General features: G+C 36.1%; 1 long non-coding RNA gene across 1 annotated transcript in view; it reads right to left on the minus strand.

Moving 5' to 3' along the window:
* Nucleotides 1-2,336: 2,336 nt before the first annotated feature.
* The window catches only part of LOC309656540, a 281,381-nt gene continuing 257,610 nt past the window's right edge, over nt 2,337-26,107 (minus strand). Inside the window, exon 2 of the long non-coding RNA XR_014261432.1 lies at nt 2,337-5,586. This is a non-coding gene — a long non-coding RNA (uncharacterized lncRNA). The remainder of the gene's footprint in view (nt 5,587-26,107) is intronic.

Consider the following 26,107-nt stretch of genomic DNA (forward strand, 5'->3'; position numbering starts at 1 on the left):
CCATGCCTCTCTCCTAGCTTCTAGTGGCTGCCAGTAATCCTTGGCAATCCTTGTCTTATAGATGCATCACTGCAGTCTCTGCTCTGTTTTCATATTGCCTCCTTCTCTGTGTGGTCTCCCCTTTTCTTCTCTTATAGGGACACTTGCTGTTGGAGTTAGGGCTCAACCTAATGTAGGATGATCTCATTTTGAGTTTCTTAATTACATCTGTAAAATTCTTCACCCAAATAATGTCACATTAGCAGGTTCCCAGTGGACATACATTTTTTTTTTTTTTTTTTTAAGCAGCAGTGGGGGGAGGCACCATCCAATCTACTATAGTTCATACTGGGAATATTGATGATGGAGTAAAATTTAGTCTTGCATTATTAGAATATTCAGAGAGAGACTGATTATTCTACTTCATAGTAGACTGGAAGTAATTTTTTTATGCTATTTTGCAATTTTGCTTATCTATCTCTTCTGCCCAACAACAAATGCCTGCCATTCCAATGATTCAAATACACAAAAAACAAGTGTCTTGCATGTCAAAGGAAAAATTATATATTTTGTGACCACAAGTTAAAATGAATTTGTGTTATAAAGATATTTATTTAATGAGAAAATGACAAATATGTTGATAAGATGACAGAGCAGAAGATAGGTTTTATGATATCCCAAATTTATACACAGAAGCAAACAGAATAAACATAACAGAAACATTTTTTTAAATTACTGACAACAGAAAGTAAATGACAAGCAATTTCATGAACTCCAAAATATTAGCAAATAGACAAACCACCCTCCTCTACAAGACCATGAAGAATCAAACCAGTATGAAGCAAAGACAACAGGGCTTTTTGTGGTTTTAAGAATGACAGAAACCTTCAACTTCCCGATAGGAAGTCACTAGAAAGTGTAGCAAGGCCCATCGACAATAGCAACTAAAATTGAGAATGAATATTAATCCAGTTTGGAGAATTGTGGTATCTTGGATGAGATCCTAGATCAGAAAAAGAACACTGGGTAAAAACTAAGGAAATCCGAATAAAGCATAAACTTAGCTAATAACAGTGTACCAATATTGGTTCATAAGTTGTGAAAAATGTACCATACTATTGTAAGATGCTAATAGGGAAATCTGGGTGTGGAGTATACAAGAAGTCTCTGTACTATCTGCTTAATTTTTCTATAAATCTAAACTGTTCTAAAATAAAAAGTTTATTTAAAAGAAGGCAAACCATGGGTTGCTTCTGCTTTCTCACATTATTTCTGAGTTTTCAATTTTTTTTTTTTTAAATATACAGGGATAAATGCTATATGGTTCCCTGGGGAGGCAGGGCTACTTTTATTTTTATTTTTTAATTTTTTTGGCTGTGTTGGGTCTTTGTTGTTGCACTGCACGTGGGCTTTCTCTAGTTGCAGTGAGCGGGGCATACTCTTCATTGTGGTGCACGGGCTTCTCATTGTGGTGGCTTCTCTTCTTGCAGAGCACGGGATCTAGGCGTGTGGCCTCAGTAGTTGTGGCACGTGGGCTCAGTAGTTGTGGCACACAGGCTCAGTAGTTGTGGCTCGTGGGCTCTAGAGCGCAGGTTCAGTAGTTGTGGTGCATGGGCTTAGCTGCTCTGCGGCATGTGGGATCTTCCTGGACCAGGGATCGAACCTGTGTCACCTGGCTTGGCAGGTGGATTCTTAACAACTGCACCACCAGGGAAGCCCTCAGTTCTTTATTTAAGTAAATTCTGGATGTTTTTTAAGAACAGTTCTGGAGAAGTTCTATGTCTTAGAGCAGTTTTAGGTTCACAGCAAAACTAAGTAGAAGGTAGAAAAATTTCCCATGTGCTCTGTGCCCTCACACATGCATAGCCTCCCCCATTATCAATATCCCCACCAGAGTCGTAGATTTGTTATAACTGATGAACCTACAACCGTACATCATTATCACCTAAAGTCTAAATTTTAGAGTTCACTGTTGGGTTTGGAAAAATTTATGATTACATGTACCCACCATTATAGTATCTTACAGGGTAATTTCACAGCCCCTTATTTCTAATTTTTTAAAAGTAACATTGTATTGAAAGTAATATTCATTTTTTTATCAAAGTATATATATATAATTAAAAGATAAATGACATACAAGATTTTAAAACTTCTTTCAACTTCACTTCCAACATGGACAGACATGTCAAGGAATTTGTCAGTTCTCCACCCCCTTGGAGAATTCTTTCATAGTATCTCTGTTCTCCTCCAGTCTGGACAGGCTTTTCCCAAGGCTGCTGCATGGCTCTCACTCTGGAATCTTTTTTCAATATTATCCTGGGATGCTTTCCAATTTCTTTCTTTTTTAAAAAAAAAAATTTAATTTAATTTAATTTATTTTTTATACAGCAGGTTCTTATTAGTTATCTATTTTATACATATTAGTGTATATATGTCAATCCCAATCTCCCAATTCATCCCACCACCACACACCCCCCCCATCACTTTCCCCCCTTGGTGTCCATACGTTTGCTCTCTACATCTGTGTCTCAATTTCTGCCCTGCAAACCAGTTCATCTGTACCATTTTTCTAGGTTCCTCATATATATGTTAATATACAATATTTGTTTCTCTCTTTCTGACTTACTTCACTCTGTATAACAGTCTCTAGATCCATCCACATCTCTACAAAGGACCCAATTTCATTCCTTTTTATGGCTGAGTCATATTCCACTGTATATATGTACCACATCTTCTTTATCCATTCATCTGTCGATGGACATTTAGGTTGCTTCCGTGACCTGGCTATTGTAAATAGTGTTGCAATGAACATTGGGGTGCATGTGTCTTTTTGAATTATGGTTTTCTCTGGGTATATGCCCAGTAGTGGGATTGCTGAGTCATATGGTAATTCTATTTTTAGTTTTTTAAGGAAAATCCATACTGTTCTCCATAGTGGCTGTATCAATTTATATTCCCACCAACAGTACAAGAGGGTTCCCTTTTCTCCACACCCTCTCCAGCATTTGTTGTTTGTAGATGCTTTCTGATTTCTGTTCTTTGTTGAATTGTATGTTTCCCTCATTCTATGTCCTCCTCTTTGTTGGCCTACTCCATTCTTTTTTTTTCTGGGACCCATGTTCCTGTAAGTTTTAGAGAAAGAATTAAATGGGAGGTAAACATTGAGATATTGCATCTGTGAAAATTTCTCTGTTTTATCCTCATACTTGTTTGAAAATTTGACTGATTGAAGAATAAGTTGTTATAAATCATTTTTTCTCAGAAATTTTTATGACATTGTTTAATTTTTTTATAGGTTCTAATATTGCTTTTGCGAAGTTTAGTTCCATTTTTGTGTCTGATCCTGCTATAATATCTGCTGTTTTTCCCCTTGGAAATCTTTTAACATCTTCTCTTTACCTCTGATATTTAAAAATTTCCCCATGGTGTACCTCAATGGGATTTTAAAACTCATTGATTTGCACTGTTTCATGCTCTTCAACAATAATTTTTTTTCTTTTATTATGATTATTTTGCAATTTCCTCTATCCCCTTTATTTTATCTTTCTTGAATTCCTACTGTGCAGATGTAAAACCTCCTCCTAATTTTTGGTTTATTCCTGAATAATTCTGGAAAGTCACTGGGTTTGGAGTGAGAGTGAAGGACAGGGAACAACCAATAGCAGAATTTGTTGAATGTCTGTAAAAATAAGTATTTGACCCCTCAGATTCCAACTTCTTTCTGATGCATACTGGTAATTACCCCTCTCTCACAATAGTAGGAGATGGAGGTTTTATTCTCTGGAGAAATGGAGCCAGAGAAGTTCTAGATATTTTATATTAGGTTTGTTGAAGAGTGGGGGTAATAAGGGAAATTTTATAGTCTCAAGAATGGGACTTCAAGCACTTGTCCCTTATCAGCTCCTGGAATGCCAGACGGGATTCTGCAACACAACTGGCTTTTTTCTCAGCATCTCCATTTCCATGTGATTAGGTTTTAATTCCCCTATACATTTTGCTTTTGTTGTGCTTTGCATCATGCAATTCTATATCATTTTTAAAAATTCCCTTAATTTCAATGAGATTTCAGGAGACGTGTTCAAAATCTTAAATTTATATTAGACAGTTGTATATTTTAAGCCAACAAAAGTCAAACACAAAGGCTTACATCATAGGTGTAATGTTTATTTATCTTATGCTATAGATAAATTTAAAGGAAAGTGAAAAACTGAGAAATATAGCTTTTAAAAAATTGTGGGGAATACACCTAAAAAGAGCAGGAAGTCCTAAATCAAACATCCTTGTCCTATTTTTCCTACTGTAATCCCTCTTAGAATATTCTTCTCTCTGGCTATTTTTCCCCTCTACTTTCTTTAGTTCTCCTTCATCAAATATTTCTTTGATTTTAACAAACTGATATTTCTGAGCCTACAAGAGAATGTTCCAGATGTACACAGAGCCCCCTCTGATAAACACTGAACAACTTCCAGGTGTATAGATTTTACTGCAATTGACTAGGAAAAGAAGAACACTACTTTATAATAAAACAAACATATATAACAAAATTAAAATTTTACTTATGTTTTCTGATAAAACACAAAACCTTCAAAGGATTTTTATGATTGCCCATGTTCCTAGAATCTCCAGGTATATGAATTCTAACTTCTCTGGCCTCAGGCATGTGAAGAGAGAGTTTTGAGAAACTGCCAGAGGAGCTAAAATAGTTGTTAGGATTGGGCCCTCCCAGGAGTCATAAAATCTTTCATTGTAAATAAAAATCTCTGAAGAAATTCACCTTTCAGGACATTCATTGTTTACATGAGAAAAAGCAGAGTTCAACGCTACTCCAAACACAAAGTTTCTCTGAAATGTATTACAAAAGATCTCTAGAAAATCAATGGTTTACGGATTAGCAATAGAAGCGTATTTGTATGCCCAACTTTTCATCTGAATCAAATGTTATATTTTACTATCTGTAAAATGTCATAAAATAAATCTAATACATTAATTATAGGCTGTGTTATTAGGGTATGAGTTGTCATGTACAATAGCCAACAACACAGTAAAAATCATCACATAGTAAATCAAACTGCCTTATTTTGTAATTTGAATCTTTCTACTGTTTTCTTTGTTTTTATTTCACTGTTTCACTGCCTATTCGTTTTTGTTTAAGTTTAAATGCATGCAGCACAAAGAAATAATAGGACAATTGGAATTTAAAAAAAAGTGTTGATGAGAACAACTGAAAAGTTTGAGTGGATGGGTATAGGAGATATAAAATTAAATTAAAGTGGGTGTTTTGGTAAAACCAGGCAGGGCTCTTGAATTATTACCATGGCTGGATTGAGAATGTAGACTAGAGCTAGTTGGCCAAGAAAAGACAGTATTTCTGAGCAAAGAGTGACAAACAGGTGAAAAATAAGCCATAAGCCATTCAGTAGGGCTCTATGGTGATGTCATCTCTGAGCCTCAGAATAAAAAAAGAGTTGAAAAGTTAGTCAACTCTTGGTACTATTCTTTTAAGACTCTTGACTTCTATAACAGTATATCTTCTCGTTTTCTTCCTACATCTTCAGCAGCTGCTTCCTCTCCAATATTTTTGCTGGTGATTCCATATCTTTTTGACATCTTGAATTCTTAAGCTTTCACCTCATCTCATCTCTTTCTTCATTGTCTTGGTTTTAGGAATTATCTATATATCACAAACTCACAGATTTATTTATCTCCAGTACAAAACTTACTTCTGAGCTCTTGACCTGATGACTCGGCTTCTTTCTTCATATCTTCACTTAGATGACTCAAAGGTATCTCAAACTTAATATGTCCAAAACTAAAATGAATTTTCCACATCAAATTTATCCATATCTCAGTCTTCTACTGATGAGTAAATCATACCATCATCAATCCAGTTTCCAAAGCCAGAAAAATGGCTTCTTGAGGAATCCCCATCTCCTTTACTCCATATGTAATCATTTTTAACTATACCTCTAGAAATATTAAATTTTTTTCTATGTCTCTCAATATATACTTTTTCAATTGAAACCCAGAATTTTCACTTGGACTACTGTAACAATTTTCTAACTTATCTTCCTGTTTCATTCATGACCTCCTGCAATCCACAGTTACCCAGTAGCCATAAAAATTTACTTCCAATACTTAAAATGTATTATGTCACTTTCCTCCTCAAAACTTTTCAATGAGTTTAAAATACTTCTAAAAAATGTTCATTTTGTTTTTATTTTATTTTATTTTATTTATTTTTGGCTGTGTTGGGTCTTCTCTGCTGTGTGCAGCCTTTCTCTAGTTGCAGCGAGCAGGGGCTACTCTTCGTTGTGGTGCATGGGCTTCTCATTGCGGTGGCTTCTCTTGCTGTGGAGCACAGACTCTAGGTGCGTGGGCTTCAGTAGTTGCAGCATGCAGGCTCAGTAGTTGTGGGTCGTGGGCTCTAGAGCACAGGCTCAGTAGTTGTGGTGCACGGGCTTAGTTGCTCCATGGCATGTGGGATCTTCCCGGACCAGGGATTGAATCCATGTCCCCTGCATTGGCAGGAGAATTCTTAACCACTGCACCACCAGGGAAGTCCCTAAAAATGTTCACTTTGAAATGTTAAAGTTTGTTTCAATTACTTCATAGCCAATATAAATTCAACAAATACTTATGAATTATCTACAATGAAGCAGGTCAAGTTCTAAACATTGCTGAGTAAATCAACATTAAAAAAAATTTGCTACTATATTCAAGCTTACATTCTAGTGAAAATAGCTACTATATTTTGAGTGATTATTATAGACTTTACAATACTCTGTCATATAACTCATTCAATAACCCAATGAGATAATTAAAACTTTTCACATGTATCTTCAACATCAATGCCTTTATATCAGCAAAGCCATATTTTAAGTAGTCTAATACAATTTTATAAAATAATTAATTCATTCAAAAATATCCATTGAGAAACTACTATGTAATAAACATCTGAACAGCAAAAACAAAAAATCCCTTGTCTTCAATCAGATTACACTCTAGATGTGAAAACTGACAAATAACAAGGTAAATAGATGAAATATATAGTATGTTAGCTGCAAATGCTGCAGAAAAATTTAGAAGGGAGTGAGGAAATTAGAGACAGAGGTTGTATTCAGCTGGTCATGTAAGACCTCAGTGAGAATAGGATATTTAGTAAAGACCTGGAATGTTGAGGGAATAAGCCATTTATAGATCTGTGGAAAGAATGGTGTGGACAGGCTTCTCAAATGCAAATATTCTGAGGCAGGAACATACTTTATGTGTTCTTAGAGTGGCAGTAAGACCAATGCAGTTGTAACAAAGTGAGTTACATAGAGGCTAGTATGAGTTTAAGAAGTCAGGAATATAATATGATGTCTCGGTTTCCTACAGCTACTGTAAGAAGCACCAAAAACTTAATGGCTTAATGCAACAAACACTTATTGTCTCATAGTTCTGGAAGCTGGAAATCTGAAATTAAGGTATTAGCAGGTCCCTGTTCTCTCTGATCCTTCCCTGGGGCTTTTCTTGTCTCTTACTATCTTCTGATGTTTGCCAGCAATCCTTGGCATCCCTTGGTTTATGGCAGCATAACTCCAATCTCTGCCTCCATCTTCACATGTTTTCCCTCTGTGTATGTTTCTGTATCTCTGTTTTACCTTCCTATAGGGACACCAGTCATGGATTAGGGCCCACCATAACCAAGTATGACCTTTTCTTAACTATTTATATCTGCAAAGACCCTATCTCCAAGTAAGGTCACATTCAAGGTCACTCACTTTTAGGGAGATAATATTCAACCCACAACAGTCCACTGTCTGATGTCTAATAACTCACATCCATTATATGTAAAAAATATATTCATCTCATGCCAACACTTCTAAAAGTCTTAGCCCATTTCAGCATCAAACATCAAGTCCCAGATCTAAAGGTCAACTCAAAAAGGTCTCAAATCTCATCCCAAGTGAGACTTGCCTCTGCTGCAGGACACTCTGCAGACTGCTGGAACCTCTGCAAGGGAGAGGATGGGCAGTGAACACACAGAAAATTCAAAGCCCAAGCCCTGCCATAACGTTTTGGGAGCTGTTTGGTTGATAAAATGCAAGCCTACCCAACCCCTAAGAATGTGAAAGAGGTACAAGCCTTTGTAGGGATTTGGGGGTTTGGGGATTTTGGAGAACTTTTATTCCCCACCTGGTACAGCACTTCCATTCCTTATACCACCTGGTAAAGAAAGGGCATGTGTGTGTGACTGGGGATCAGAGCAACAAGCTGTCTTTGAGAAAGCAAAAATACTAGCAAAACAGATGAAAGCTCTGGGCATCTCCCAAGTAGGGATGCCGTTTGAGTTAGGTTAGACGTGTCTTCAACTCCAGAAGGTATGGGTTGGGCACTACGGCAGAGACAACAGAAGCAGAGAGCATCAGCTAGGTACTCTCTCCTAGGTTTTGGTTCTAGCTCCGGAAGGGGGCAGAAACCTGATATACCCCCACAGAGCAACAGCTCCTAGCAGTGTACAGGTGCTCCTCGAGGTAGGACTTCCCACAAATGAATAGCATATAATGGTAAGAACTTCCCTTCCTATCAAGAGGTCAGTTGAGAATATATTCCATCGACCCACTTCTGTCATGGCTCAAACTCCCTCTTTGACTATGAGGCATGCCTATTTGCAGCAGAGGAGCACCATGTCTGCCAGCCCACTATCTCTAGAAATGCAGGTGCTACTAGGCCCGGTAGAGTATGTAGACCTTCCAAACGCCCCCATCCTTATCTCTGTGGCAACTCCTGTGGCCTGTAAGAAGGGAGTGGGAAAATTTCCACTAATATCTGGTATACTGATGCCTGGGAACAGGAACAAACTGAAGCAGTCAGCAGGCTAAACTCAGAGTGCTCTGGCTGATGATCACTCAATGAGCCTATGAGCCTTGGCTATTAACCCTTTGCACTGACAGTTGGGCTGTTCTAAAGGGATTAAACTTATGGCTTGGACAATGGGAATCTGAGGGCTGGATGATCATGAATAAGCCCTTGTAGGGTCAAGATATGTGGAAAAACATTTGGGTTTACCCACAAGAGCCCAAGGTAGTCCTCACTGTTTCCCATGTCTTGGCTCACATGGTGCTGGCAATTAGGAGGCTGATGCCCTAGCCCAGATACAAACCCTGACAACTGGTCCTTCAGTAGATACAGCAGATTGGATGCAGCACCTGGGTGGGATGGCATAATGCCAAGGATGCCAGATTGTCTTTGAAACACAGTGACTTTGTTAATGCAGCAGCAGCATGTCCTATGTGTAAACAACATCCAAGGCAACTGCCAGAGGAGTCTGGGGCCATCCACCAGAATTCCCACCAGATTGACAAATTGATTATTTTCACTCCCTCCTTCCAAGTAAGGGTTCTAAATATGCCCTGGTTTGTGTGGACACTGCAGTTGGTCTAACCAAATCTATCCCCTGTCACCACACAAACCAGGCTGCCACCATTAGGGGATTAGAGATGCTGAGTACCATGTACAGATACTCTCCTCAACTAGACAGTGATCAGGGGTCAGACTACAAAGGTCTTGATATACTAAATTGGGAAACATGACGTTGAATGGAGGTTCCATTTTCCCTATAACTCACAAGCAGCTAGGTAAATGGAAAGGAAAAATGGACTATTAAAGGAGCAGATTAAATTACTAACAGGTAAAACCACCTTGGCCAGGTGGACTAAAGTACTGTCCTAGGTTTAACCCATTTGAATGATCAACGAGTAGGGCCTATTAGCCCATATACTAGGTTGGGGATCCCTGCCAAGACACCCATGATATAAAGCTATGAAAGTCACGGAAAACAGCTATTGCCCAACTCATACTATGGATCATGTGTTATGTTGCTGAGAACACCAAACCCCATCATGCCTGGGGAAGGAGTTATCTATTGGAGTTTGCAATGAGACATCCCACTGGGATGGGTGAGTTACTTTGCACCAGTGGGTGAAGTGGAACTACTCAGTCTCCACTGGGATCCTGCTGTCCTGCTACAAGCTGGACCTGTTGAAATGTACTATATCTGGAATGGAACATACACCATCGAGAGAGGAGAAAGTGAACGTCCTCACCTGGCACATCCTGCCCCCAATCCATCTCCTCATGTCTCACAGTTTTGCCTTCCCTGGCCAATACGTACAGTATGCACAACCAGGTCAAGTTCCTAAAGCTGCCATCCTCCCTCTCCTCCAGGCCAGATGGACATGTTCTGTTTTCGACTGGTATGATCATTTGGCCGCTGTCTTTGTCCCCTCCGTTGGCCTGGAGGATGTTATAGCACACATAGAAGCCCTTGCTAAATCCACCCAGCAAACCTTAAATGATAGCCAACAAAACCTGTTCTTACTGAACACTGAACTGTCTCTAAAGAGAAAAGCTGTTCTCCAAAATAAGATGGTTTTAGACATTGTTACTGCCTCACAAGGGATGCAACGGTTCCATTTTTTAAACAAAATGTTGTGTGCTCATACTTGATGAGTCTGCTAAATTGTCATCTCTGTTAAATCACATGAGGACACAAGTGAACACCCTGAGTGATCCGACCCCCAGACTAGGGGGCTTAATAAATCAGTGGTTCCAATCATGGGGCTCTTGATGGAAACAAATGCTACTTATTTTGGGAATCATTACCTTAATCTGAGTTTTCTCTTGCATGTGTCTATACTGTTGCTGTGGTATCTGCATCCAATGCAGCCAGATAGCCACCAGAGGAGCCACCTCCATGCTAGTGAAACTTCTTGCTGAGAGCTCAGGGCACACTGAGGAAGAGGGGGGCGTGCGAGATTATAAGAGCTGGTCATGAGGGGTGGAGTGTTAGAGGAGGCTATCAAGAGGATGTGACCACTGGTCGACCCTCAAGCTGAAACCAGGAAACTAGAGGCCCCTTACCGGCTCTCCTGTCCTTGGAATGTCAGTTTGCCCACTGTTCCCATAGCCAGAGCCATTACAAAGATGTAGCCTTGGGAGAGGACTCTATTTCCAAATAAGGTCACATTCTCAGGTCTCACTGATTAGAACTTCCACATATCTTTTGTGGGGAACACAACTGAACCCACAACCATATGATGTCATATGTATCAGTTTCATCTCTACCATATATTTGTAATGCTATAGTATACAAAACAGTTAAAGTCTCTGACTTCCTGTAGTTGGCAGTGTAAGAGGGATTTTAGACACAACATAAATATATCATGTATATCCAAATGCAAGGTAAGTGTTTTTTCTTCTGGAAAGATTATTTAATAAGGTCAGTTAATGATAATATTGTTTAAAACGCTGTTGGCTTTATAGAATGATCTTTTGGGAAGAGGTAGTGAGATTCTGAATATGAGCAATTGGGTGAAGAGTAGGGCCATTTTCTGAATGAGGGAGCATAGGAGAGAGGAAGGTTTGGGAAAAAATATCAGGAGACAGGTTGGGCAAGTTAAATTTGGGATACCTACTAGGCATTGATATTGAGTGGGTAGCTATATATAGGAAAATTGAATTCAGAGTAAAAGTCCAGGCTGGACATATAAACATGGAGTCATCAACACATGATAGTATTTATAAACATGAGTGTGGTGTTGTGATATAATAAGAAATATATATATTTAATCTGTATCCCCAGTTCCTGGCACAGAACTCCTAAAACCCTTGGAATTTCCTCAGTGATAGTGGTGAGAGGAGCATTTTTTGTTAATTTACAATAAGTCCTTTCAACCCCATTTGAGCTTATGCTAATGAGATGACCCAGAGAACAGAGGCTGGTTGCCAGAGGAACAACCAAACATGAGACTAGAGGGTTGGAAATGTTATCCTCATCCAGTGTCCTCTGGGAAGGAGAGAAGGGCTAAATATTGAATTAATCACCCATGCCTAATAATTTAATCAACCATGCCTATGTAATGAAGCCTCCATAAAACCCCTAAACAATGAGATTTGAAGAGCTTCTGTGTTGGTGAACACATGGAGGTGCTGGGAGGGTGACATACCCAGCAGGGACATGGAAGCTCTGTGCCCCTTCCCACCTTGTGCTATGTACCTCTTGATTTGATTATTTCTCTGTATCTTTTATTATATATTTTATAATAAACAAATCTAAGTAACTGTTACTCTAAGTTCTGAAAGCTGTTCCAGAAAATTATCAGATCTGAGGAAGAGATCATGGGAAACCTCGATTTATAGCTAGTTCTCAAAAATACAGAAAGCACAGACTTGCAATTGACATCTGAAATGGGGGCCGTCTTGTGGGACTGAGCCCTTAACCTGTGGCCTGTGCACTAATTCTGGATATTTAGTGCCAGAATGAATTAAATTGTAGGACAATAAATTGTTATCCAAGAGAATTGGATTGCTTTGTGTGGAAACCCCAAACATTTGGTGTCAGAAGTGTCCTGTGAGCAGAGGGGATCAAGTTCATCTTTCAATGAGCCTGGGAGTGATCTTCAAGGGAGTGAGTGTAGACAGAAAATACTGCGATAAGGAGGGATAAAGAGCAAACCCTGAAACACACAGAAGTCCAGTGGAGGAGGTGATAAAAAACCAAGAAAAGATCCATCATCTTCGGTTCTTCTCAAGGTGATTCAGTTATAGAAGTTTTTGTCTATTTATGATTCGATTATTCAAAAATTTATCTCAAACCACAAATATCAATTTATTTAATACTCAGAATATTGTTGCATTCCTCAATATGTAGATTTACGTCTATCTGCACTATTATATTGCCTGTCCAGGCAGTCAGAGACTTCAGCTGTTTTCTTTACCACAGCAAAACAAATACGGAGCAGCACCTGGCATGTCGTAGCTATGAGGTCTCAATCATTTTGTAATAAAAATGTAAACAATCTTTATATTGTTAAGTACTATAAATTTCCACTTTATTCACTAGTACTCAATAAACAGAAAAGGCTGGGAAAAAATTAAAGATAAAGTACAGTTGACTCTTGAATAACGTGGTGGTTAGGTGCACAACTGCCCCCCCAATCCCCAAGTTGAAAAATCCCCGTATAATATTTACCTCCCCCAAACTGAACTACTAATAGACTATTGTTGACTGCAAGCCTCACTGATAACATAGGAAGTTGATTAACACATATTTTGTACATCACATGTATTATATACCGTGTTCTTACAATAAAGTAAGGTAGAGAAAAGAAAATGTTATTAAGACAACCATAAGGAAGAGGAAATACATTTATAGTATTCTACTGTAATTATGCATACTGTAAGTTTACATGGTCAGTTTACAAGATGAATGGTCTGTCAATATTGTCTTACATTACACAAAACTCTGTAGATATTCTATGTATTACCAACACAAGTCATCAAAAATGGTAAGACAATGTGAAAAAGAAATTCATATATTCAAGTATAATGATTAATGTATTGATAATAAAGAAGCAGCAATATGATTGCTTTATGGTGGCCTAGCTTATATACTAATAAATGAGTTGTTATAAAATGTTTATGGCGTACAATATTATAGTCCTATTCATAAAACAATATTGGAAACATTGTTACTTTTTTAAAAAGCCGCTTACTTATGTGATAGGCTGATACACAGTTTCTCCAGTTATGAGAGAAAGAGAGGCATACTATACAGTAATGTAATTCCTTGAAAGCAAAGTTACATAGCACATTATTAATTTTATATTAAATATTACTCACCTTATGCCTATGTAAGGATAGGCTTCCACTTCAATACAAGTCTTCTACAAGATGTTCAACACAGTGAGCACTTAGGCAATGATAATGATGAGGACACAAAAATATCTCATACAGCTCTTGTTATACAGCTATTAGATTTTCACATGAAGACTCTGTCACACATACACAACAGATAAGTTTATTAACTGTATGGCATGATGATTATTTATTATTCATTCAGTAGAAGTTGATCATCTCACCATAAAAGTCATTATCCTCCTTGTCTTCACGTTGAGTAGGCTGAGAACAAGGAAGAGGAAGAGTTGTTCTTGCTGCCTTGGAGGGGGGGGGGTTGGGGAGGAGGTGACAGGGGAGACCTGAGACGAAGGCACATTTGATGTAACTTTACAGAAATACTTCGTAATTTCTGTCTGCTTTTTTGCTGTTTCATTCTCAAAAAATGTTTCTGTAAGGTACCAATCCTTTTTCTCCTGTTTGCTTTAGTTTCACTGTCCATATCAAAGAAGTATCCAGGCTGTAAAAGCAGTCAAAAGCAATCTTGACTAATCAGAATCCTTTTGCCAGATTGTCTAATGTCAGTTTGTTTTCCGCAATGCTTCTTCTATGTCTTCTTCCTCATTGTCTGGCACTGGTTTGGAAGCACTTCTCCATTGTCCTCTGGTGTGGTGTCTGTTAGCTCTTGAATTTCTTCAAGATAAGTATCTTGAAAACTTTCACCACCCTCCCCCACCCCCACCTTTTCTGCCACATCCACAATTTCTTTCATGATTTCCTTGACTGGCTCTGTCATAAATCCTCTGAAGTCATGCAGGACATCTGAACACAGTTTTCTTGAGCAGATTTTTGTTCTTGCTTGATGGCTTTCACAGCTTTTCTATAACAATGATGGCATCTTCAATGGTGTAATCCTTCTGGACTTTCATGATGTTCTATCAGGGCTCTCTTCCATAGCATTGACAATCCTTTCCATAGAGTACCATGTGGAATGAGCCATTTAGGTCGTTATGACCCCCTGATCTAGAGGCTAAATTAGAGACGTTGTGTTTGGGAGCAAGTAGATCACTTCAACACCTTCAGTGTTTAACGTACGAGGTTCTGGGTGGCAGGGGCATTGTGTAATATCAAAAGAACTTTAAAAGACAGTCCCTTACTGGCAAGGTACTTCCTGACTTCAGGGAAAAAGCATTGATGGAACAAATCCAGAAAAACGCTTCTTCTACAACCAAAATACTGCTGGCTGGTGTTTATTTTTTCAGAAGTCTGGGGTGAGCAGCTTTATAGATAAGGGCAGTCTGATCATAAACCTGACTGCATTTGTACAAAAACAGAGTTTGCCTATCCCTTCCTTCCTGAAATCCTGGTGTTCTCTTCTCCTCCTTACTAATAAATGTTTTTTGTGGTATTTTTTTCCTCCAGAATAGGGCACTTTCATCTGCATTAATAATCTGTTCAGGCAGACAACCTTTCTCCTTAATGATTTTCTTAGTGGTGTCTGGGAACTTGTCTGCTGCCTCTTGGTCAGCAGAAGCTGCTTCTTTTGCTATCTTGACATTTTTAAAGCCAAATCTCTAAAATTAGAAAGAGATACCATCCTTTGCTGGCATTAAATTCTCCAGCTTTAGATCCTTCACCTTCCTTTTGTTTTAAGTTGTCATTTAATCACTTCATTTTTATTGAATTATAATATATTAGGATATACAGGTATGCCTTTCTTATCCTGCACCCGCACAGCAACTGCATTTTCAACACACGATATAAAGGTATTTAGCAAAAAGTGCAAGGTTTTTGCACCTGTGACTACTGGTGTAGTGGCAGGGACAGCCTCTCAAATTTTCTTTTCTTTTTTAACCGCGGTTCTTAGGCTGGACTCATTTGTCTTGAAGTGGTGGGCAATTGCAGCTGCAGACCTGACTCTACAGTACAAATCAAACAATTCAACTTTTCTTGTAACATCATGACTTTTCTCTTCTTCTTGGGAGCTCTTCCAGCATCACTAGTGGTACTTTGTATAGGGCCCATGTTATTAGTCAAGGTTTACAGTATTGCACTAAACACAATGAAAAATACACAGGAACTGCAGGAGATCACTTTTTTTTACTGTGATATGCAATTTACTGAAGAGACAAACTGCTCACATGGAGATGATTAGGGTCACACGGCATTTTAAGTAAATACTTGCAACACTTGAGCTCACCACAATAGCAATAGGAGGTAGCTGCAAAATTATTACAGTGCACTGTAGTTAATTTTGTGCTGTTATGTTTAATACTGCGTCTTTACGTTTGTTTATATTTCTCTTGACCTAGAACGGCGCCCTGTATGGTCTATAAGTGTGTGCGTAATTTTGATAAATTTTAACTTTTTATAATAGATGTATGTATGTCTTATAGTAGTAAATAATAAAACATACAGTACCTACATACAGTTTATGAATTCATGATACATCTAGCTTTGTCTTATTTTTAAAATATTTCTAGACTATGTGGTTTTTCTGCAATTATTTTCAAATTGTCACAAATCCCCACAAAATTTTCCAACATATTTATTGAAAAAAATCCACATATAAGTGGACCCATGCAGGTTAAACCCATGTTGTTCAAGGGAAACTGTACATTTTTAAAAATAAATTTTTTCATTAAAAATATTAATCTGACCGACAATAGGAATCAGATGCTCTAAATCTATTCTTAGCTATAGTCTTTTAAAAAATGAAGCCTAAAATATTGCTGAATTATTTTTAATCTTATCTAAAAGTCCATGGCAAGATATTCTAGATCATTTGAGTGTCCAGGGATACATCATTATAAAAAAAGCTTGCTGAGACATGAAATTTCTTATGTCAAACATCTCATTTGGAGCTCATTCAAGGTAGTACATGATTGAACATTACCAGCAAGGCCTGAAGACAACATGTTTATATTGAACACTGTATGGATGTATATATACACCCTGTGTATAGTAATATAGTAATATTTCAATTCAGTCAATAAAAATCTAAACCTCTTTTACTTGACTTGAAAATGTTACCACAGCTTAAACTTCTGTAATGATACAAAAATATTGACATTGGAAAAAGCAATAGTATATGACCAGATTATTTTTGTTTATATTTTATGTTTGGTTCATGTAATTTGTAAACACAGAATTAAGGGTTAATGATGCATATTAGAAACCAAATAGTTCTATTATTTGAATCAAAAAACAATAGGCTTAGCATCTAATGATAGACACATTTCTTAAATGCCTCAAACTATGGCTATAGCACAAGAAGAAAAATAGCTTTATCTGTCTTAATAATGGAATTGAATGATCTAGTAAATAAAATATTCCACCTAGTTGTTAAGGGCAGAATTGTGTTGCCCTCAAATTCATATGTTGAAGCCCTAACCTCCAGTACCTCAGAATGTGATTGTATTTGAAGATAGTGTCTTTAAAGAGGTAATTAAATTAAAAAATGAGGTCTTTGGGGGCAGGCCTAATGCAATCTGACTGGTGTCCTAATAAGAAGAGGAGATTAGGATACGTGAAAACACACTAGGGATGTGCACGCACAGAGGAAAAAGCATGTGAAGATACAGGTGGCCATCTGCAAGTCAAGGAGAGAGACCTCAGAATGAAATCTTGGACATTTAGTCTCCAGAACTGTGAGAAATAAACTTCTGTTTTTTAAGCCACCCAGTCTGTCCTATTTTGTTATGGCAGCCCTAGAAAACTAATACACTGATAAAGATTTTTCTAGTATGTAATCACAAGTTCTCAAGAATTACAAAAGAAGAAAAAGTGCTTAACACTAAAACCATACCAAATATAATTCAATTTGTGATAGTTTAAAAGAAATTTTATACACTGAAAAATCTGAAGTTATAATTATCAGGATGAATTATTACTACATTTCAGAAGTAAATGCTATCTGAGAGCATTCCCCCTGACAGAATATAAAATACAAAAGATTTTAGACTTTTTACTTTATTTTAAAATATTGAGTTTTAAAAAAAGCAATTAAAATAATCACCTCATTGTGAATGATTTAGCACTAAATTCTAATGATAAATTTCATTTACTATTATATAAGAAAAATGTAGTATAAATTGTTGAAAAGCTTGGTAAACTATATAATTAAAATATTTTATTTTTCCTTATTAAATATTTTAGAGATAAATTTACATTTGATTACATCATAGAAGGCATAATAAGCATATGCTTATTATTTTCCTAATTTCACCTGTGGATAATAGCAAAAACAGTATAAATGCAAATTTTAATTTTATATTCTTATTAACTTTGTATAAAACATTGTGCACAATCAATCACTGGAATATTTTAAAGCTATTACAGCTTGCCCTCTTTCTCTTCTTCTCTCTCTCATTTTTTTCTCTTTCTCAGTACTCCTTGGGAAGCGCCTCAAGGAATTCCTTATTTTGTTTTAGGAGTCAATTTAATGTGCTATGTTTTCTAAACATTTTTAAAGTAAAACTGACTTTTTTCAAGGATTTTATTTGTTTTTTGTACTTGCCCAAGCACAGTTTGTTATTTTATCTTTTCTGTGAATATCTTATATAATATTTTTACAGCACTTATTACACTGAAAAATAAGTATTTACATTGTTGATATTCTTTTTCAATGTAATTGTCTCAGTTCTTAGTTCTGTGCATGGTTACTATAGTAAGACCTTACTGAATTAAAGACTTATTCAAAGAGAAAAAAATGGATTTTAATAAGGTAAATACAAATGTTTATGATACTGTGCTATGTTTTGACTAACTTTTACTGAATATTTATAAAATACACATAGAACACATAGTGTTTCAGATATAACCATATAGATGTATATAGAGAATGGCAAACTAGGATGGGGCAGAAGTGATAGAGGTAAGAGCTCTGGAGAATGCCTTGTATGATCAGACAATAGCCAAAAGTACTATAAGAATGAAATAATATGAGTTATCTCTTCTTATCTAATCACAAGCCAACATTATCATATACATGGAAGATATATTTGCATATATAAATATAGTATATTTACACAGACACATACATGTGTGTTTATACAAATTTTATACATATATACAATTTCTAGATAAACGCCCAGTTTTCAAACAACAGTTTGTTAGAAGGGAATTGGGAAAATGGTTAATATTCCAGAAAAAAAAAAAATCTTGTAAAGGCACAAAAGTTGCATGTGGTTCATACTATGGCTGTTCCTTTCTTTAGCTTCAGAGAGAAAGGTAATGTCAGAGAGAGATGGTGCAAAGTCTTAATTTGCAGTGATTATCAAAATCACAGAGACAATGAGCCAACTTAACAAACCTTCTTTAAAGAGTATTCATGTGTGAATTTGAGAATGTAAAGGCTAATTTACTGAAAAGAAAATGTAACGGTTAAACAAATGAAAGAAAGTGCACGAGTGGGTGTACACTGAAATCCAGATGAACATATTATACTGTTAACCTGAGACTTTTTTTTTTAATTTACCAAGGTAAGGTGGTTATACCCACCAAGTAAAGTCTGTTAAGTTAGATCTGAAGATAAAATTCTTTCTTTCTCTGTCTAGTTGATTTCAACTCACTGGTATGAGCACTGGGGCAAAATAATATTTACAATATGCAGACTTTACAGTTAAGGGTGGGAAGAACTGGGCTAAAAAGTGCAGGGGGAATTCATGTCCTCTTTCCTTTTATTGCACCTAGACCTTCACATGTGAGAATATCTCTTGTATATTGGTTTCTATGTAACCTGCAAATGAACTGAATGGAAAATGTGCATTAAGTGACCATTCTGCTCATCTCTTTCCTATTTGTGTTGCTATGATTTATTCTTCTCTGAATAAGTTTTTTTCACCATCTCAGATTTAACTTAGTCCAACCAAAAAATTAGATATGACCTAGTAACATAGATCTGAAAAGGAATACTGAAGTTAATGCAGGTCTAAACTCATCATTATTCAATCAATGGAGTCAGAGATACTAAATGACCAGCTAGAGTCATTCAGAAGGTACACACACATTTGCTGATTTCTACTCCAGTACTTTCCCATCATAATATGCCATATGGCTAGACACTATATGCCTCATTATATCGATGAAGGAAGTGATCATACAGAATCATACTTAAGTATGACTAATCAATAAATTTATTCCAAAAATGAAAACTAGGTCTCAAATCCATAACAATATTTCACAAACACACAGTACAGCTTTTTACCCAATTATTTTTATTATGGCAAAATACACATAATATTTACCATCTTATCCATTTTTAAATGCATAGTTCAATGGTATCAAGTACATTCTTACTACTCTATAACCTTCACCACCATCCATTTCCAGAAATCTTTCATCTTGCAGAACTGAAAATCTATACCATTAAACAATAACTGCTCATTCTGCCCCCCTCCAGCCCCTGGCAATCACCATTCTATATTCTGTCTCAAATTTGGCTATTCTAGTTTTCTCATATAAGTGGAATCATAGAGAATTTGTCTTTTTATGAGTGGCTTATTTCACTAAGCCTAATGTCCTCAAGGTTCATCTATGTTGTAACATGCATTAGAATTTCCTTCATTTTTAATGCTGAATAATATTCTATTGTATGTATATACTATATTTCGCTTATCCACTCATCTGTCGATGGACACTTGGGTGGTTTCCACATTTTAGCTATTATGCATAATGCTGCTATCAACATGGATGTACAGATTAATCTTCAAGATTCTGCTTTCAATTCTTTTGGATATGTACCCAGAGTGGAATTGCTGGATCATATGGTAATTCTATTTTTAATTTTTTGAAGAACCACCATACTGCTTTCCACAGTGGCTACACCATTTTACATTCCCACTAAGAGTGTACAAGTGTTCCAATTTCTCCACGTCCTTGCCAAGACTTGTTATTTTCTGTGTGTGTGTGTGTGTTTTTAATAGTTGTCATCCTAATGGGTGTGAGGTGATACCTCTTTGTGATTTTTGATTTGCATTTTCCTAATGATTAGTGATATTATACATCTGTTCATGTGCTTATTGGCCATTTGTATACCTTTGGAGAAATGTCTATTCAAGTCCATTGCCCATTTTTAAATAAAGTTGTTTGGTTTTTTTGTTTTTTAATTTTAGGAGTTTCTACACACTCTAGATATTAATCACTTATCATATATACAATTTGCAAATGTTTTCTCTCATTCTGTGAATTGTCTTTTTATTCCATTAATAGTGTCTTTAGAGGCACAAAAGTTTTTAATTTTCATGAAGCCCAATTTGTCTTTTGTTTCATATGCTCCTGGTGTCATATCTAAGAAATCATTGCCCATTTCAGTGTTGTGAAGTTTTTGTCCTATGTTTCCTTCTAAAATCTTTATAGTTTTAGCTCTTACATTTAGGTCTTGAATCCATTTTCAATTACTTTTTGTATACAGTATTAAGTAAGGGTCTAAATTCATTCTTTTGCATGTGGATAGCCAGTTTACTGAGCATCATTTCTTGAAAAGGTTTTTCTCTCTTCACTGAATAGTTTTTGGCACACTTGTTGAAAATCATTTGATTATACTATATTCTCTTTAGATAGCTTAAATTTGATTGTAGAATAAGGTGATCTGTTTCTAAGTCACCTTTATATAAAGAGATTTTCTTTCTTGATAACCCTTAATGGATTTTTAAACTTTTGATAACTAAAAAAATTAATTAAATAATAATTTTTAGTCCCTGGTTACAGCCATTTTATAAGCCAATGTAAATTATTTTTACACTTAACTTTATTTCTGTTCTTTTTCATGTATTTCTATATATTTGCGTATAGGTGGTACAAGAATCAATTTCACCTGACACACACACACAAAATATAAAACTATTCAAATACCATGTATTTACCCATTTATCCATTCTTTATGTATTGATGTACTGAAGTATCTATTATTAATGACCCAGTAAATGACAAAGCATTGTGAGAGGCTCTGAGATCGCAATGGTAAAGAAATCAGGCCTTGGTTCTTAAAGCCACTCTACATAAAAATAGGTAAAGATCCTGTGAGGTCATAGGGACTATTATTAAGAGACACAGGAAGAATGTAGGAAACATCCTTAGCTTAGGGAAAGAATATCAAGAAGTATTAGAGGAAAATGGCCTTAGCTGTATACAGTATACTGGACTATACACACGTACATACATATATATGTAGTAATGCAATACATATGATATAATTACACAGGCATAATGTATTATATATAATGCCATATATGTGTATACATACTTGAGATATATAATAAATCATTCTCTACATTAAAAGCACTTCTTATATTTATATAAGAACAGGTGAGGCACATATAAACTATCCCACCATAATGAACATCCACTCAGTTGCCTAAAATAATTCCTGAAATTAGTTTTAAAAGTTCTCCAAAATATCTTAGTTATAAATCAGCCTCCTTGTTACAATAAAGTAATATGCTTCAAATTTCAATTCTTTATACTACAGATTATTGTTCTTCTTATAAGAGTAAAAAAAAAAAAAAGATCTGCACTAAAAGATCTAGCATTCCCATTAAAGATAAATCTTCCTTTGGAATTACATCAAAGGAAACTGATTCCAAACAAGACTGTCCATGTCAGGCAAAACACCTACACTGCACCCTTAGTAGATACCTCTTGCTAAAGCTATCATTTTAGAAACTTTAAAGGTAGTGGCATAAAAAGCATAGCTTTGTGAACTATAGTCCATTAGATGAACTGCTGGAACAGGAACTTTAGTGTCTCAGGGTTTGATGTTGACCAAAATACGGTTGTTGGTTTCTTCCAGCAAATTAAAGCTGCCTACTTTTTTCTCAACCATCTAGATAAATCCATGTTTGGACTTCCTTAGGTGAAGCAGAGCAAACCCCACGTTGTGATCAGAACTGCCCCCTCTAGTGCTCCTCAATCATAAACTGCTATTCTATTTGAATGCCTTTCTTAAGACAGATCTAAGTGAATCTTGTCTGTGTGATGTACTGTGTGATGACCTCATTGAGGATACTCTGGAGGTCACTTGGTGAATGTAGATATGCCAACTTACACTGCCACTTTGCCTTTTGGAGGCTTTCAGTTTTAGTATAGAGAAAATTTAAGAGAAATTTCAGTCTGAAGTCAATGAAGGATATGCATTTTCTGAGCAGTGAGAATTAGCCAGAATTGCAAGATCATAATGACAGTATTTAGCTTTGTTTCAATTCCACTTAACCAACTCCCATATGAAAATTAGCCTTATTTTACTATTTAACAAATATATCCTAAGGAAATAATTGAAATAGATTATTACTTTTTTTGCATTTATTATGACAGAAGAATTTAAATTTGAAATGCAGTAGAACAAAACTTTTTAATAAGATTTGCAGACATTAATAAGTGAATGCTTTCAAAATCTACTGAATTAAGCTTACTCTTCAAAAATTACCAAATTGAAGTAAATGCTCAAATGGAGCTATAGACAAAAGTACAGCTTATAATGACGTATGAGAAAATGAAGCAGATAGAAAGTGTACCCTGTTTAACAATTATTCTTCATTACTAGGGGCTAACATGTCTAAATTATAACCTCCATCTGTCTCTTCTCCCCTAATCAGTTCCTTCTTTCTTTCCTCCTGCCCTCCCTCACTCTTTTCTTTTCTAATTCTCTCCCTCGCTCCCTTTTCTTTTGGGAACATTATTGAAAAGAATCTGGGTGCCCAGCAGGGCACTTAGCTAGAAAATGTAAACAAAGTTTCTCCCATCCCAGGGAGATGGGAAATTTAGAGCTTCTATTAATGCACTGTGACACTTGAAGTACATTCAGCTGTTCTTAAAAAATCAAAGAAAACACTCTTTTTTAAAGACATGAATGCTATTCTTTATTCTCCAATAATGCCTAATAGGACTTGATGAGTTCTATTCTTATTTAGCATATGCATACCTGTAACGACAGATTATATTGGAAAACAGAGAGGAATCATTATATTAGTGAATTAAAGCTACAGCTATAGTTTGATGATAAAAATAAAATTATTTTCTTGCTTAAATAGCACATTTTAATCTTCATTATGGAAATCAGTATGCGAAAACCTTGACTAGAGTTCTGACTTTCCCTTCTTTCCATTTTTTTGATCCTAGGTAATGATATCCGTCTATCATAGCAAAACTCAAAATTGTAGGTAATATTAAATTATGAAACCCCCAACGTCCCAGCACTGAATCGAATTAGTTCCTAAATTTTCATTTGTAAAATGCCTTCCTAATCTTTCTTCTCATCAGCCCCTGAGACTATCAACATCTCTCACGGGGGTTATTGTCAACACTTTTTAGTTGGCTCCTGTGCTCTCTATTCTCTTCTGTAATCAGTCCATCTTCCATACTGCTAGAGTTTTATTTCTAAAGTGAAGATTAAATTATATAGTAACTTAGCTTAAAAACATCCAACAGCTTTCAGATGTCTGGATCTAATCTACATTTCTTAGTATGATAGGTTAGTCCCTTTATATTCTCATCCCAGCTACATTTACCACCTGGTTGTTTATATTCATTATTTTAAACATAGGTAATATAACAGTGTTCTAAATTGTCATGCTCTTGGATGCCATTGTGCCTTTGGATATTTCTATTTCTTTTTTTTTTGGAATAGCCTTCCAAAAAGGCTTCATCCACACTTCATCCTAAAGAAGACTCGATAATGCCATGCTTTGAAATTCAGTCCAAATGTTTATATACTTCAACCCTATGGTAAAGGCTTCTTCACATCAGCACTCTTCTCACCCACACCCCTAAGAGAGCACTGATGGCTTTATATTTCAAGTACCTGTTTCTATGCATGTGTTCGACAAAAGAAGTTTAGCTATGCCAAATCACTAGCCTCACTTTTATTCTCTGCACAAAATTTTTCAACGTCTTGCATTCCTTAACTCAAACTCTACCAATTAAAAAATAAAATACTTTAGTCTCAGGAGGAATATGGTAGCAGTGTATTTTGTTGGAAGCTGTGTTATTTACCATTAATAAATAATTCATTAACTATATAACCAATTAAATTAGGATCCAGCCTCAATGGGCATTGAATTCTTATAGTGGAAATGGAATCACCAGATAATAAAAAAAGAATAATAGTTTTCCATCTAGTTACAAATGTGTTTTGAAAAAGAGTTATTTGGAAAACTATGTTATTTGAGAATAAAAATCTTAAGAACTTGAATCCTTTATTGTATGCTTTTTTTAAATCCCATCTCATTTATTTTAATAATTAGCATTTTATTCTTATCTTGGTAGTTTAGGTACTCAAGTTATATTGTCTCTGTTTTCCTTTAAGTCCAGTGAAGGAATAGAAATAGCACAGATCCTGGGAGGGTTGCAGGGACACTGAGAAATGAAGGCTGAGAAGAGGACATAGAGCATGAAAAGGAGATCATGAATTCAGATAAATGATAATATGGCTCCCCAGCTAGGCTCCTCTTTGCTGCTCCTGAGACAAGTTGCCCTGGGTCTGGAAGTTAAAGAGAGGGAAACATACTAGAGAACACAGGACATAAGAAGCCTTTTTACAGAGATAGCCAAAACTTTTTACTTAACAAAAGACTTCATGGTATAAATATTTGATAGAGTCTTTCTTTTTTTTTTTTTTATTTTTTTTTTTATTTTTTATTTTTTTTTGATTTATGGCTGTGTTGGGTCTTCGTTTCTGTGCGAGGGCTTTCTCTAGTTGTGGCAAGTGGGGGCCACTCTTCATCGCGGTGCGCGGGCCTCTCATTATCGCGGCCTCTCCTGTTGCGGAGCACAGGCTCCAGACGCGCAGGCTCAGTAATTGTGGCTCACGGGCCTAGTTGCTCTGCAGCATGTGGGATCTTCCCAGACCAGGGCTCGAACCCGTGTCCCCTGCATTGGCAGGCAGATTCTCAACCACTGCGCCACCAGGGAAGCCCAGAATCTTTCTTTTTTATAAAACTAGGAGGGAAGAGTTAAAATGTTCTCATAGTGTTTGGTTGAAATATGTATCTAATCTAACCCTTAGATATTCACTATCATTATAAATTTGTTCAGATAAGTTAACAAACAGGACAGTCAATAAATACAAACTTAAAGTGTAGAAAATTTCAAAGATTATGTAGTAAGAACTGATGTTTGTTTCACAGAATCTGATAATAATACTGCTAGAAGGGAGTTTAGACATAAATCAAGTGCCATTTCTTCATTTTACACAGAAGATATTAGGAGACAGTTCTGGAATCAATATATACATACTGAAAGTCACATAGTCAATTAGCTGCAGAGCCAGTACTTGAATTTAGATCCCATTTATTATCTGCTTGCATTTCCCCACATTGGTCTATTTTCATTAGATACGTGATGAATTATTCTCCCTTAAACTCTTGCAAAACATGTTCCCCAACTTCCTTCCCCCTTTCTTCCCAAGATCTGTCTTGGATTTGGTTCCTTGACCAACAGGCTTCCTTTCCAATCTTTCAAGTTAAACTTTTGT

This window comes from Balaenoptera physalus (genome assembly GCF_965194825.1).
Source record: "Balaenoptera physalus genome assembly, chromosome: 1".
In the NCBI taxonomy this organism is placed as follows: Eukaryota; Metazoa; Chordata; class Mammalia; order Artiodactyla; family Balaenopteridae; genus Balaenoptera; species Balaenoptera physalus.